We start from the raw sequence: 16,090 nt of genomic DNA on the forward strand, positions 1-16,090 counted from the left end.
ACAGAATTCGCGAAGGCAGAGGGGAAGTTCTTGGGACATTACATTGGACATAGAAGCTTGACCCCATGGAACACAAAGACGAAGGGCTTTGAGAAATTTCCATGACCATCCTCGAAGAAAGAGGTGCTTCGATTTTTCGAACTGCGTGGATTCTATCGGAAGTTTGTTCCAAACTTCAGCAGCGTATTGGCACCACTGATGGATTTACTAAAGATGAACACAGAATTGTGGTGGACAGAACAATGCCAGGAGGCATTTGAGGATTTTAAAGCAGGATTAATCACCGCACCAGTTTTAGCTGCACCAAATATTCTGAAACCCTTTGAAAATTGAGTTTGATGCTCGGGGTATCGTGGTCGGAGATGTATTGATACAGAAAGAGGATGATGGAATTGAATGACCAATTGGCTACTTGTCGAAAAAATTCAATATCCACCAGAAAAAAAATGCAACATCTCCATTATTGAAAAAGAATGATTAAGTTTAGCACTGGACTGACAATATTTTTATGTTTGTATGACAAAGGAATTGTCAGAGATGGTTGTGGAGAACGACATACCTCTCGCATTTTTTGGAATATTTAAAGACCAGAAATTGAGACTATTTCATTTGAGTCTAATCTTACCGACTTTAACCTTACAAAATGTACATGTTGTGGGTCCTAAAATGTGATAGCAGATGCGTTAACCCCGATTTTATGGAATACGTTTAGATAAAATTTGACTTATTGCAGTGTTATATATATGTGTGCAGAATTAATATATATGGTATAGCTGAGATTAATACTTTTGTAATTCATAATAATGGTATTAAGAACTAGAGGAAAAGAAATGAAGCCATCTTTTCATTCTGCCATTTCATGTTTTTTTTTGAAGTGGGGAGATGTTATGAAGCCGAAAGCATGTCCGGTCATTTTAATACAGAACGGGTTTTGCTGAATAGGAAGTACAGCCAGAGATGGAAGCTAAAGTTCAAAATGTTTCACATGTAACACTGAGCTGGGAAATGGGAACCTGAGTTTTGGTTGCTGTTTTGACAACAATTCAAAGACAACCAAAGAGTTTAAATAACGCTCAGGATACCAGAAGCCAACAGAATGTGAATATTATTGTTTGGACACCTGGAAAGCAATCGAATTATGAGAATTATTGTATCGTGGGGAGTATATAAACCCAGCATTTTGAACACTAGAGGGAGAGCCACTGCCATCCTACAGCAGAGTAACTGCTGTAGAGCAGGAGTGCTAACTGGCCATTTCTAACACTCTCTAGCAAAGATACATGTTCATGTCAAACCTACTTGCGTAAAAAAATGACCCAGGAGATCAGCAGCTGAAAGAGTGAACACAGCGGGGAAGATAGAGAATGTGTGGTCTTGAGATTGTGATGTTGCATGGGTTTGGGTTGTGATTGGGTTGTTGGAACAGCATATTTTTACAGAGTCTGAGTCAGATAGTAATTAGCTCAGACAAGAGGGGCTTGTATTTGTGAATAGTTGTTGTTTAGTGTTCACTTTTAAAGTTAAGAAATTAACTTGTTAATTTTTGTTTAAATAGTGGAATGTAGGAGATCTGTGTCACTCATATCTTAACAGTTTAACAAGGTGAGGCGAGCTTTTCTGGATGTTTGGTTTTAATTAACAGAGGGGTTTGACACCACTTTGTAAATGTCCATCCACGCTAACCCCAATTCCCTGCAGTTGGCCCATATCCTTCCAGTCCTTTCCGATCCACATATTTATCCAAATGCTATTGAAATGTTGTTAATGTACCCCCCTCAACCACATCTGCTGGCAGCTCATCCACGTACTAGCCCTCTGTGTAAAGAAGTGGCCCCTCAGGTTCCCTTTTATTCCTTCCCCTTTAACCTTAAACTGATCCCCCCTCGTCCTCGATTTTCTAAACCTTGGAAAAGACTGAGAGTATTCACCCTATCCGTATCCCTCATGATCTTATACAGCTCTATAAGGACCCTCCTCAGTCTCTTCCACTCTAAAGAAAAGGACCTACTTGCCCAACCTCGCCCTATAACTCAGACCAATGGGTCCTGGCAATGTCCTTGTAAATTTCTTCTGCACGCTTTCTAATTTCATAACATCCTCCCCATAACAAAGGTGACAAAACTGAATACTCCAAGTGCAGCCTTACCAAAGTCCTGTGTAACTGAAACATAAATTCCCAACTTCTATACTCAATGTCCTGCCTGATGAAGGCCAGTGTCGCAAATGCCCTTTTCACTGCCCTGTCGACCTGTGACTCCACTCTCAGAGAACCGTGCACCTGAACGCCAAGGTCTCTCTGCCCACTACACCCCATAAGGCTCTCCCATTCACCATGGAACTCCTACCTTGATTTGAGATTCCAAAATGCAAGACCTCACACTTCTATTTTAAATTCCATTTGCCATTTCTCGGCCCACTTGCCCACTTGATTAAGGGTCTGCTGCAATTTGTGATAATCTTCCTCACGAATCACAATCCCACTTATTTTAGTGTCATCTGCGAACTTACTAATCATGCCTTATACATTCTCAACCCAATCATAGATAACAAACAGCTATGGGCCCAGCCTCCAGTCTGACAAGCATCCTTCCACTAAACCCGCTGCATCCTACCATCAAGCCAACTGTGTATCTAATTGGCCAAATCCCCCAACATTCCACGTGATGGAACCTTCCAGAGCAGCCTGCCATGTGAAACCTTATCAAAGGACTTACTGAAATCATTACAGACTATGTTTACCGCTCTTCCCTCGTCAACCTTCTTGGTCACTTCATCAAAGGACTCTAAGAAATTTGGGAAGCACTCACAAGTCTATGCTGACTGCTCTGAATCAAACCCTGTGTAAGTAATGGGTGCAGTCAATGGTATGCTGTCCTTCATTGTAAGATGATTCGAGTACATAAGTAAAGCCATCATCCTGCTGTTGTAGAGCTTTGCTGAGAGAGAACTCGGGGCACTCTGTACAGATTTGATCACTTTTGTAAGGAATGATCTCCTTACCATATAAACCAGTGATGGTATCATGTGAATAAAGTGAAGGAGCTGAGTGTTTAATCTGTAGTACTGTGAGAGACGAGGAAATGGTGATGCTGAAACACTAGGAGTGGTAGCGATCACTTATTTCCAAAAAAGACATTGACAGGGAGAGAAATTCTATACTTTACCCAGGATTGATTGGTTTGATTTATTGTCACGTGTACCTCAGTACAGGGAAACACTTTATTTATGAGCAGTGGAGGAAGATCATAGGAAGCATGGCCAGACAGATCATAGGGTGGAAATAGACTTGGACAGGGTAAGGCATACAGGTTACACTGAACAGGACGTGCACTAGACAAGATCAACATGAACAAGATCACCATTATTTGAACTTAGAGCATCCATTCATCAGTCTAACGTGACTTTCCTAACAGTTTATATGCCTAAATTAACTCTCCCCATGTTATTGTGCAGTCGGCGTGTGAACCCTGTACTGAACGTCAGGTTGCTCACAATCCCCAACAGCAGCCACAATATCTTCTATTTGAAACAGGTAGCCATTCCCACCCACTTCTGCCCTACATAGAGAACACCAGGCTGTCTTCTTGGAGATGGAAGGTGCCTTCTTGAGACTTTACACAAGACATATGGCTTCCCTGCTCACCTCGAGAAAACCACGTTAAAGTCCCACGTGTGTATCATAAGCCACGGAGCCAAGAGGAACACCGTGGAGCAATCTCTCTGTGCAGCCTCTGCTCCAATTGTTCATCATGTTAGAGCATCAATTAGGAGACAGTGAGGACTGCCGATGCTGGAGATCAGAGTAGATAGTGGATTGCTGGAAAAGCACAGCAGGACAGGCAGCGTCCGAGAACCAGGAGAATCGACGTTTCGGGCATAAGACATTCATCAGGAATCAGCATAAATTACCTAATTCTGCCCCCGTGTAAGCGCATTGAGGTGGAAATGGCATCCTTCTGTTCCTGTGTAAGTGGCTCAAGGGACTGACTGGCTACTTCCTCATCCAATTGGACAGGGCCAAGGGCCTGACTGGGTTCCTGTTTGACAGCTCGATGTGCTGACACGTGTGACAATGCTGCAGCTTTAAGGGGTCATTTTGTCCTGTTTTTTTTAAGAGAGAGATTGAACGATTGTTACCAAGCTGGCTAAGACCACTTGAGTAACAGTGAGGGAGGCCATCAAGTCTGAATGGGTGTGGCCAGCTCTCACAGATTAGGATCACTGGGTTTTGGTTTCTCAGTAACATCAGAAACTATTGGGGTCTCCACAAAGTTGGAAGCTTTAAGGAATGTCTCCTAGCTGATACTCTCTCTGAATTTTCTCTTGCTGCTGTTTTTAATTCTTGGATTGGAGAAATGTTTGTGGCATTCTGTATCTGAATATTTCTTTTTGCCAAGGGCTGTGTTTATGGGAGTTTCCTATGTTAGAATAGTTCATTAGTAATAGCTCCTAGATCTATTATTCTGTTAAGCTGTCCAATGTAATTACATTATTCTAAATTCCTCTTTCTGTGGTTTTGTGTCATCTTTTGTGTTTAAGTAAATGGTGTTTTGCTTACCACCGAGTAGTTTGACCAATCACATTGCATCTGGAACAGAAACTTTACAATTCCTTTAAAATAAGAAAACATTAGAATCGCGGCTACTGCCTTCAAATATTTTCGGGGGTCTCTGGTGTGGTCCATCACACTAGACTCCTTCTCTTCCTGAGTAATAGGCTGAAGGCGCTGAATGGGCTGTCACTGTTCTTCTCCAATAGTGTAAATGGGCTGAATGGCTTCCTCATATTCCTGTGAAACCAGAGTTAGATGGTGAATGAACTCTTGTTTTACTGTGGCAATGTACTGTTACATGAATGTTACTGACACTTTAACAGCACAAGTCTCAATGGAGTCAGGGTCTTGCTGCAATGGACACAGACCAGTTCAGGAGCTGAGGGGGGAAAAAATGTTCCAAACATTGTGGAATCTTCATCGACCATCCCCACTTCTGATCTTATGGTGGGGAGGGTGGGTCGGGGAGACATTGATGAAGCAGCTGAATATCTTTGAGAAAAGGAAGCTGACCTAACGATCTCCGACAGAGGTGACCCAGAACTGAGATGATGAACATCTTACTTTGTGCCATGTTTGACACCAAACACTGGAGAGTTTACTCTGATTCCCATTAAGTCCAGCTCCTTGGTGTCAACAGAAGTTAATCACTGCCTTGATATCGGGGCCAGTCATTTTTACCTGAACCCTTGAGTCAACCTCTTTTGTTCACATCAATAAGCCATGATATAGGAGCAGCAACTGTTTTCTTCAAACAGGTAGGATTGAATGAGTGGATTTCTCTTCTCAAGAGTGTTGGGGAGCAAGATGACTGAAAGTATTTGAAGAGGAGGTAGATAGATATTGACCTGTCAAGGAAGTGAGTGCTATGAATAATTGGGTATGAAAAAGGATTTGAGACCAAGAACAGATCAGCCATGATCTTAGTGAAGGGTAAGGCAGCCTTGGGGAGTGAACGACCTGCCCCTGTTTCTGATGTTCTCCCATTCTATGATTTGAAAGTTAGTGGGTGTTATTTTCATGAAAGTTCTGTTATTGAATGTTGCAGTCAGGGAGACCAGAGGATTTTGTGAGCCATTGCTTGGTGAGGTATGTGGGCTGTAATCACAGTGAATCTGGGTCTACAACATGACCAACAAATGAATCACAAGTTGCAGAGAGGAGGGGCTCTGCAAAGAGAGATGAGGGGCCTCTTTCATACCCAGCCTGGGCTTCCCAATTACATTTCCCAAATCACCTCAAACAATGTGGGACAGTCTTGAAGGGCCGAATAGTCTCCTGTGTTTCTGTGCACCAGGTTATAGGAGTAAGTAGCCTCCAACTGCTCCTGTCTAGCAGGTATGAGGGGCTGAATGGAACACAGGAACATGGGACTGAGGAGCAGGAGTGGGTCATTAGATATTTTGAGCCTTCTCTACCAGGGACTAAGATTGTGGCTGATCAGGTTGGGGTCTCAGCCCCACTTTCCTGTCTGTGTCCCATTATGCATGATTCACTTCTCTGTCAAATATTGACCCAACGCAGCATTCAATCAATATGAGCATAGAGACAAAATAAACTTCCAGTGAAGAGAATTCTGACTTGACAAGTCCTTTCAGAATTTTTTGTCATCTCTCTTGTAGAATCAGAGAGTCATCCATTAGTCCAATCCGTTCCCTCCAATCAGATATCAAATCTGATCCAGTCCCATTTGCCAGCATTTGGCCAATATTCCTCCTCTCAGATACTTTTAAATGTGCGACTGTAACCGCCTTCAGCACTTCCTCTGACAGCACTTTCTATGTACGCACCACTCTCTGTGTGAAATATTTACCTTCAGGTCCCTTGTAAATCATTCGCCCTCTCCCCTTCAACCTCTGCCCTCTTGTTCTGGACACCCCCTATCCTGGGGAGCAGAACGTGGCTGTTCAGAATATCCATGCCCCTGATGGTTTTATAAACCTCTATAATGTCACCCCTCAGCCTCTGACACTCCAGGGGGAAACACCTCAACCTAATCAACCTCTCCCTAAAGCTCAAACCTCCACTCCTGGGACATTTGTGTAAATCATTTCTGCAGAAAACCGAGTTGTACGCAGTATTCTGAAAGTGGTCTCACCAACATCCTGTACAGATACAACATCCCACCACAACTCCTATACTCAATGCTCTGACTGATTAAGGCAAATGTGCCAAATGTGTTCTGCACCACTCTGTCTACCTGCGACTCCACTTTCAAGGAACAAAATACCTGCATCGCTCGGTCTCTTTGTTTCACAACACGCCCCAGGACCTTATCGTTAAGTGTATAATTTCTGCCTTGATTTGCTTTCACACAATACAAAAACCTCGTATTTCTCTAAATTAAACTTCATCTGTCACTCCTTGCCCCTTTTGTCCCATCTAATTGCGGTCTTGTTGTACTCTGAGATAATCTACTACACCACCTTTCTGATGCCATCTGTAAACTTACTAACAATGGCCCAAATATTCACATCCAAATCCTTTACATAATTGATGAAATACAGTGAACTCAGTACTGATTCTTACAGCACACTGCTGCTCACAAGCCTCCAGTCTGAAAAATATCCGTCTTCCTTCAAGCCAATTGTGACGAGCTTCCTCTGTATCCCATGTGACTGAAACTTACTAATCTGTCTACCAATCGGAATGAAATACTAGCTATGAAGAGAGGCTGAGTCGGTTCGGTTTATTTTCACTACAAAAAAGGAGGTTGAGGGGGTCCTGGTTGAGGTTTGCAAAATCACAATGTGTACAGACAGTGTGGATAGAGACAAGCTTTTTCCCAGGTTGAAGGATTCAATAACGAGATGTCATACTTTCAAAGTGAGAGGTGGAATGTTTAAGGGGAATACACCTGGTCAGTACTTCACGTCGAGGCTGGTGGGCGTTTGGAATGCGTTTCCAGCAGATGTGGTGGAAGCAGGCACGGTAGATTCATTTAAGATTCGTCTGGACAGATGCATGAGGAGGTGGGGAGCAGAGGGAGACAGATGATTAGGAATTGACCGACAGATTTAGACAGTACATTTGGATTGGTTCAGGTTTGGAGGGAGAAGGACCTGTTCCTGGGCTGTAAATTTTCTTTGGTCTTTGTTCTTTAAATGAACACCTTGCTGAAGTCCATATAGACAATGCCTACCAAACTGCCTTCATCAATCTTCTTTGTCACCTCTTCAAAATCTCAACCAAATCAATGCTTTCCCATGCAGAAAGCTATGTTGTCTACTCCGATCAGCCCTTGCCTTCCCAAATGTATGTAAGTCGTGTCCCTCAGAATCCCCTCCAACAACTTACCCACCACTGACATCAGGCTCACCGGTCTATAGTTCCCCAGCTTTTTGGGTCACTGTTTCCTTTTCTAGTCCCACTCCTCCACTGCTCAAAACAAATGTTAAATGTGACCAGGTTGGTGATATGGCCGATGATATCGGTCTCAGACTGGGTCAGTGTCAGTTTTAGGAACAAGTCAGACTAGTTTCTTTAATCTGCTAAAACAACATGTTCATGATCCAAAGCAATGTTACTCAAACTATGGTGGAAAGATGAATGGCAAACTGTTTGGGTATTGCAATTATATAATCAATATTTCCCTTTCTAAAAATGCTGACACACACACACACACACACACACACACACACACACACACACACACACACACACACACACACACACACACACACACACACACACACACACACACACACAGACACACACAATCTCTGCAATTTTAACTTGAAAGAACTTTGTCCAAATATTATTGAAACGTGTGACAAAGGAAAAATTGTGAGATTGTCCAAAACGTTATTCTGCTTCTGAAGACATTGTACTCACCCAAGCTACTTGCAATGGGATTTCATCCTGGGAGAGTTTGGATTTGACTGAATTCCCTTTGCTTTAGGCAGTGAGTAGATTCCAGTGAATGCTGGTTAGGGATCATCCAAAGGGTACTACGGTGGTTAGCACTACTGCCTCACAGCACCAGGGACTTGCGGTTGATTCCAGCCTTGGGTGACTATCTGTGTGGAGTTTACACATTCTCCCCTTGTCTGCGTGAACTTATAATGGGTGATCCAGTTTCCTACCACAAACTGTGTAGGTTCGGTGGATTGGTCATGCTAAATTGTCTGTAGTGTTCAGGGATTTCTAGGTTAGGTGAATTAGTCAGGGGTAAATATAGGGAAATGGTTTGGGAAGGTTGGTATGGACTTGTTGGGCCGAAGGGCCTGTGTCAACACTGCAGGGATTCAATAAAAATAAGAATGGTAATGAAGGTAATGCCCAATGAAGGGTCTCAATTAGATATTTATTACTGAACACCAGAGACGAAGGAAGAGCTTAATTTCTGGTCACAAAACACCGATCACACTTACCTAACTCTAATGTGCGACTCCCCTCTTCCTGGCTGCTGATTACTGGCCAGCCTCTCCTCCCCACTGACTGTGTCTGCAATCTGTCCCACCTCCCCCAAACCACACAAGGCAAACCAAGCTCAGGGTCTTTGTGATAATCAAGGCCGGAGTGTGCAGGCCTCCTGGAGAGGGATGGGCACTTTAAAATTGAAGGGGGAGGGGGAGGTGACAGTCATATCACACACTGGGCTGAGGGGTGGCTGATGGAGTTTAATTTGGATTAATGCGAGGTACTGGATTTGGTAAATCAAACAACAGCAGGACCTGTACAATTAAAAGTAGAGCCTTTGGCAGTGCTGTAGTACAGAAACCTAGGCTGTCAGGTTTAATTCTTTAAAATTTGCATCTCATATAGATAGTGTGGTTAAGAAAGTGTTTAACACACTTGTCTTCATTGGTCAGACCTTTGAGTATCAGAGTGGGGATGTCATGTTGTGGTTGTACAGGACATTGGTGAGACCTCTTCTGGAATACTGTGTCCAGTCTGGTCATCCTGCCCGCTCATTCCATAGGCACATCACCCTCTGGGTGAAACAGCTGCCCCTTAGGTCACTTTTAAATATTTCCCCTCTCACCTTAAGCCTATGTCCTCTAGTTTTGGACTCCCCGTACCCTTAGAAAATACCTTGACTATTCTCTTTGATATTACTGACTTTGATATTATTAAGTTGGAGAGGATTGAGAAGAGATTAACCTGGATGTTGCTGGGAAAGGAGGGAGTGAGCTATAAGGAGAGGCTGGATCGGCTGGGACTTTTTTCACTGAAGAATAGTTTCAGTATCGGAGATGTTTATTGGGGGAGGTGGAGGAGGCAGTCTCGGTGCTCCTTTCCTGGGAAGTGGTGGTGACGATGTGATGTGAGCCCACCATTTGTACCAGCTCGACACAAAAGGGAGATGGCATCAGGGCCACAGCTTCTAAGTTGTGCCGGGAGGAAACAGAACTGCCAGTGGGTTTAAAGTGAGAATTGCCCTTCACTGAACATTGCTCCTTACTCGGTCGGTGGGACGTGGATGTTTCAGAATCTCCACACGAGACGTCCCGGTCCTCTCCGGCTTGTACCAGGATCCTCCCCACATGGCGGGGGGGGGGGGGGGGTGAGGGAACGGATATCGGGCACTCCACCATCCGGCTTGGCCCTTTCTGTCCTTTTCCAGGCTGTTTCTCCTGGAATGGGAGGAAGAGAGGGAGGGAGGGAGGGAGGGAGTGGGTGTGGTCCTACTGTTAGTGTGAGTATCGGTGTGGAGGGGGTCATAGTGAGGTGTCTGGAGGGAGTCAGTCCACAGTGTTGATTCCATGCAGTGTTATTAGTGTGGGGGTGAAGTGGAGGGAGGGGGGGAGAGAGAGAGAGAGAGACAGAGACAGAGACAGAGACAGAGACAGAGAGAGAAGGTGCAGCATGAGGCAGTGAGAGTGGTGGACCATGAGCCTTGTTCGGTGGTTGGTACTATAACAGATATACCGTGAGTGTGAGGGAGCAGAGAGAATACGGTGACCCTTATCCTGACAGAGTGGGGGAGGTAATTGATGCTTGTCCTGTATTGCTGGACATTTCTTCAGACCCCAGATACTGCACTGAGCTGGGTGGGGAGCTCAGACCATGCTCGGTGGGTCTGGTGGTGTGTCCCCCTCTGGGAAGAGAATGGTCCCCCTCTGTACTAGCCCAGCCACCAGGACCTCCGTACCCCTGTTGACAAACCATGGTGTAATTGCCCCTTATTTGCCAGGCTCGGGGTAAACTGTCCAGGGCAGGTCCAAACTGAGAAAGCTCAACCATGTGCCCATTGGCCTTTTAAAGATGGCCCCAGTGCCAGGGATCACGGAATATCCAGGGGCATCTGGGTGATGGTGAGTACCTCCAGCCATGAAGGACTCCATTTACAAAGCTGGAGAACAAATGCTCATCCAAAACTCTCCATCATCTGACCTCACACCAATATCCCATTTTCCCATCTTTCCTGGGAAGACTGGCTCATGTTACAGAATGTTATCGAAGTGTCCACATTTCAGTATTCTGCAACCTGGGAACCCATCCTTCCATGACACTGTCTCTCAGTCTCCCCCTCTCTGTCTATACCCCAAACCCCTCCCATGTGATGATATTTAAACTGATTCCCCCGCTTGGTCTCTCTGGCAGTGAGGTTCACACACACAACACCCCCTTGTTAGGGCAACAATGGAGACATGGAGCTGTAAATGGGTGGGAGCTGCACATCCTGTCAGTTCCAGCATGGGCTGCAACTTTCCCCACACTGGGCAGGGATCGAATACAGTATTACTGAGGAATGCACTGGGGTGGGGTACACAGTCCTATATGCTGGGAGGGTAACTGTTCCTGGGTTACAGATCAATGCACTGGGGTGGGGTACACAATCCTACATACTGGGAGGGTAACTGCTCCTGGGTTACAGATCAATGTATTGGGGTGGTGTACACAGTCCTACATGCTGCGAGGGTAACTGCTCCTGAATTACAGATCAATGCACTGGGGTGGGGTACACAATCCTACATACTGGGAGGGTAACTGCTCCTGGGTTACAGATCAATGTACTGGGGTGGTGTACACAGTCCTACATGCTGCGAGGGTAACTGCTCCTGGGTTACAGATCAATGCACTGGGTGGTGTACACAGTCCTACATGCTGGAGGGTAACTGCTCCTGGGTTAGAGATCAATGCACTGGGGTGGGATACACAGTCCTACATGCTGGGAGGGTAACTGCTCCTGGGTTGCAGATCAATGCACTGGGGTGATGTACACAGTCCTACATGCTGGGAGGGTAACTGCTCCTGGGTTACAGATCAATGTACTGGGGTGGTGTACACAGTCCTACATGCTGGGAGGGTAACTGCTCCTGGGTTACAGATCAATGCACTGGGGTGATGTACACAGTCCTACATGCTGGGAGGGTAACTGCTCCTGGGATACAGATCAATGTACTGGGGTGGGGTACACAGTCCTACATGCTGGGAGGGTAACTGCTCCTGGGTTACAGATCAATGCACGGGTGATCACTGCACAGTTCCCTGTGCTGGTCACTCATTCTGGTTGAGGTTTATAGATAATACAATGATGTGGTCTGTGCAGCTCCTTATGCTGGATGGATATTTGTTTCAGGTTCACACATTAGTGCCCTGCTGTGGTCTACACAGCTCCCTGTGCTGGACAGATATCTAGTCCGGGTTTATAGATCAATGCACTGCAGTGGTCTGCACAGTGCTCCACTCTGTACAGATATCTAGTCCGGGTTTATAGATCAATGCACTGCTGTGGTCTGCGCAGTGTTCCACTCTGGACAGATTGCTGGATTGTATTGACCAGTGGAATGGATGAATCTGTCCAGATTGCTGGGTTGTACTGAGCAGGACACTGGCTTGTTCTGTACAGTGTTCCACAGTGAACAGATATCTCCTCTGGGTATATGGTGTCTGGGCTGGTTCTGGGAGGTGGATTGAGAATGTGGTATATCTAACCATTTCAGCTGATCTGGCAATGCCTTTAGTTCCCATTCCTGTGATTGGACGCTCCGTCTCACACCCCATTAATGTCACAGTGTGTCCAGGCACCGTACATCGTGTTGGTGGGGTGGGGAGGGGGGAAAGGTCATGGACAGGTCAAGGGGTTCCCCGGAACGTCCTGTCCTCAACATTCTATAACTGACATTCCCCGGAACGTTCTGTCCCTGACATTCTATAACTGTCATTCCCCGGAACGTTCTGTCCCTGACATTGTTTGTGAACGGCCGGACGTCAGTGAATTGAACAAACGATAAGATCCCGAGGGAAGAGATCCCGTTCCAGGGAGAAGGAGACACTGTTCCGAAGGCCCCTCAGGCAGTTAAAGGGGTGAATACGTTTTCCCTGCGTTTACATTTCTCCACGACACAGGATCGACCACAATTTAGACCAAAATACAGGAATTCCCAAACTCCGTTTGTCTTCAGGAAACTGGGAGAGAATCCTTCAGGACAGCAACGTTCCCACCCTCCGCATTAGGAACTGGGAAGGAGTGACCTGTGTCTGCTCTCGAGTGATCGAGTGTGTGGGAATGTTCTAGAAACCATCTGTCCTGATGGATGTGTCTCTGTGTGTTTGGGGAGGGAGGGTTTCTTGTAATTTATGTTACATTTCTGTCAGTAATTCCGACCTTCCCATTTGTTATTCCAGCTCCAATTATTTTAATAAATCCCTGAATCCAGGGACACATTTGAAAATCTCACTGTGTCCCCGATCAAACGGGTCCCTTTGCCTCCAGGCTGATGGATAATGGGTTTGTTTTCCTTCCTTACAGTTAACGTAGTGACCATCTACGTCCTGCTTTATAAAGATTGTGGATTGTCTCCATGTGTCAGACGTTACCTGGGGGCCATGTCAGCGGCGGATCTCCTGGTCATTATCCTCGACCTGATCCTGAGACACATTCCCATTGTTTATCGGGAACAGTTTTATTTCCTGTACTCCGTCCCCGTGTGTAATATCCACGCCGTCCTGCTTTATGCAGCCACTGACTGCTCCGTCTGGTTCACCGTCACTTTCACCTTTGATCGGTTTGTGGCCATTTGTTGCCAGAAGCTGAAAAGTAAATATTGCAGTGAGAAAACGGCGGCTGTGGTTCTGGGAGCAGTGACTGTGCTGAGCTGTTTAAAGAACATTTCCTGGTATTTTATGCTCGAGGCTCGGTATCGGCTGAGGAACCTCCCCTGGTTTTGTGATGTAACACTCGCTGTTCTATTCTCCATTGTCTGGGTCACAATCGAGTTCCTCCACCACATTCTAACCCCGTGTGTCCCATTTCTCCTGGTTCTGCTGCTCAATGTTCTCACCGTCAGACACATTATCGTGACCAGCAGAGCCCGCAGGAGACTCCGCGCTCACACCAATGGGGACGCTCAGTCTGACACTGAAATGAGAAACCGAAAAAAATCCATCATTTTACTGTTTGTGATCTCGGCCAATTTCATCCTGTTATGGTCAATGATAATGCTGTATTCTTTATGGAGCCGGATGTATTGGATTGGGTATCGGTCTGTGAATCTCGATCCCTTTGTGCAGGAATTGGGCTTCATGCTGCAGCTCCTCAGTTGCTGCACAAACACCGCGATTTATGCCGTGACCCAGACTAAGTTCAGGCAGCAGCTGAAGAATGTGCTGAAATATCCCTTCACCCAAATCCATCCATCCATCAAATTCCCTCATTAATCAATCCATCCGGGATTTTCTCATTTCAGTTCAGTGTTTCAGTGATGGAGCAGCCTGTCGCTTTGGTAACAGACTGAGGGTAGCGCTGGTTTGTCCATCCTTATCCCACAGGGGGGTTACAGGGAAACAATTCAATGTTTCTCACAACTCAGGGGCCAGTGAGAAAAGGCACCATCCCACTGACTGTATCCATCACTTCCATTTGTAACCAATAAAAATGTTGATTAAAGCGTGCCGAGCAGCAGAGTGACCAATGTTGTTGTGTGTCTTTGTGTTGGAGAAGCTGAACTGGAGAGAGACAGACTCAGCCCCAAGTCCTGGTCCTCAGGGAAGGGGAGGGTACCGCGCCCTGAGCTCAGGAGCTGGGTTTAACTCCCTCTGACACCCCCCCCCCCACTCCAACCTGGCCTCCCCAATTCCTCACCCCCACTTTTCCTCCTCAATTCTCTCCATCTCTCCCTTCCTGCACAATCTCTCTTTCTCACCACCTCTCCCTTTCACTCTCTCTGGTCCCCTCTCAGAGCCCCCAACCCCAGTTTCTCCACCTGCCTCCACTATTCTTTCTGCCTCACTCTCCCCCTCTCTCTCACACCCCCAACATGAGTTTATCCACCTGCCTCCATTCTTCTCTCTCCCATCACCCTCACTCTCTCTCTCTCTCTCTCCTGCCGTCTCTATCTCCTTCTCACAATTCTGGCTCTACCCCATTTTCCCCACCTCCCACTTCCCACATCTCTCGATCATCTCACACCCACAAGCCCCCCCACCCCCCCAACCCCCACAAGAGAACTCACCACCAACCTGCAGTCTCTGGGTCAGAGGGAGAGGGAAGGACCAGGGAGACAGAGTGTGTCAGAGAGAGAGAGTAAGGGCGGGACAGAAGGGAGAGAGATTCGGTTAGAGAGAAACGGAGGGTGGTGGGAAAAGAGAGACCAAGATAGGGAGATCGAGAGTGAGAGAAGATGGAGAGAGAGCGAAGGAGCAGGGAAAGACAGAGAGAGAGGGAAGGGAGAAATAAGGTGAGGGAGGGAGGGAGAGAGAGAGAAATAGGGGAGGACATAATGAGAGAGGGGTCAGAGAGAGGGGGGGCAGAGAGAGAGGGTGACAGAGAGAGAGGGAGACAGAGAGAGAGGGGGGGCAGAGAGAGAGGGAGACAGAGAGAGAGGGGGGCAGAGAGAGAGGGGAACAGAGAGAGAGGGGGACAGAGAGAGTGGGGGACAGAGAGGGGGACAGAGAGAGAGGGGGACAGAGAGAGAAGGGGACAGAGAGAGAGGGAGACAGAGAGAGAGGGGCAGAGAGAGAGTGGAACAGAGAGAGAGGGGACAGAGAGAGAGGGGGACAGAGAGGGGGACAGAGAGAGAGGGGGACAGAGAGAGAAGGGGACAGAGAGAGAGGACAGAGAGAGGGGGACAGAGAGAGGGGGCAGAGAGAGGTGGGCAGAGAGAGAGGGGGACAGAGAGAGAGGACAGAGAGAGGGGGACAGAGAGAGAGGGGGACAGAGAGAGAAGGGGACAGAGAGAGGGGACAGAGAGAGGGGGACAGAGAGAGGGGGCAGAGAGAGGGGGGGCAGAGAGAGAGGGGGCAGAGAGAGGGGCACAGAGAGAGAGGGGGCAGAGAGAGAAGGGGACAGAGAGAGAGGGGGACAGAGAGAGGGGGACAGAGAGAGAGTGGACAGAGAGAGAGGGGGGCAGAGAGAGAGGGGGCAGAGAGAGAGAGAGAGAAGGGGACAGAGAGAGGGGGACAGAGAGAGAGGGGGGCAGAGAGAGAGGGGGCAGAGAGAGGGGGCAGAGAGAGTGGGAGACAGAGAGAGGAGGGACAGAGAGAGGAGGGACAGAGAGAGAGGGGGGACAGAGAGAGAGGGGGGCAGAGAGAGAAGGGGACAAAGAGAGAGGGGAACAGAGAGAGGGGACAGAGAGAGAGGGGACAGAG

Source organism: Chiloscyllium punctatum, chromosome 12 (genome assembly GCF_047496795.1).
Source record: "Chiloscyllium punctatum isolate Juve2018m chromosome 12, sChiPun1.3, whole genome shotgun sequence".
NCBI classification, from domain to species: domain Eukaryota; kingdom Metazoa; phylum Chordata; class Chondrichthyes; order Orectolobiformes; family Hemiscylliidae; genus Chiloscyllium; species Chiloscyllium punctatum.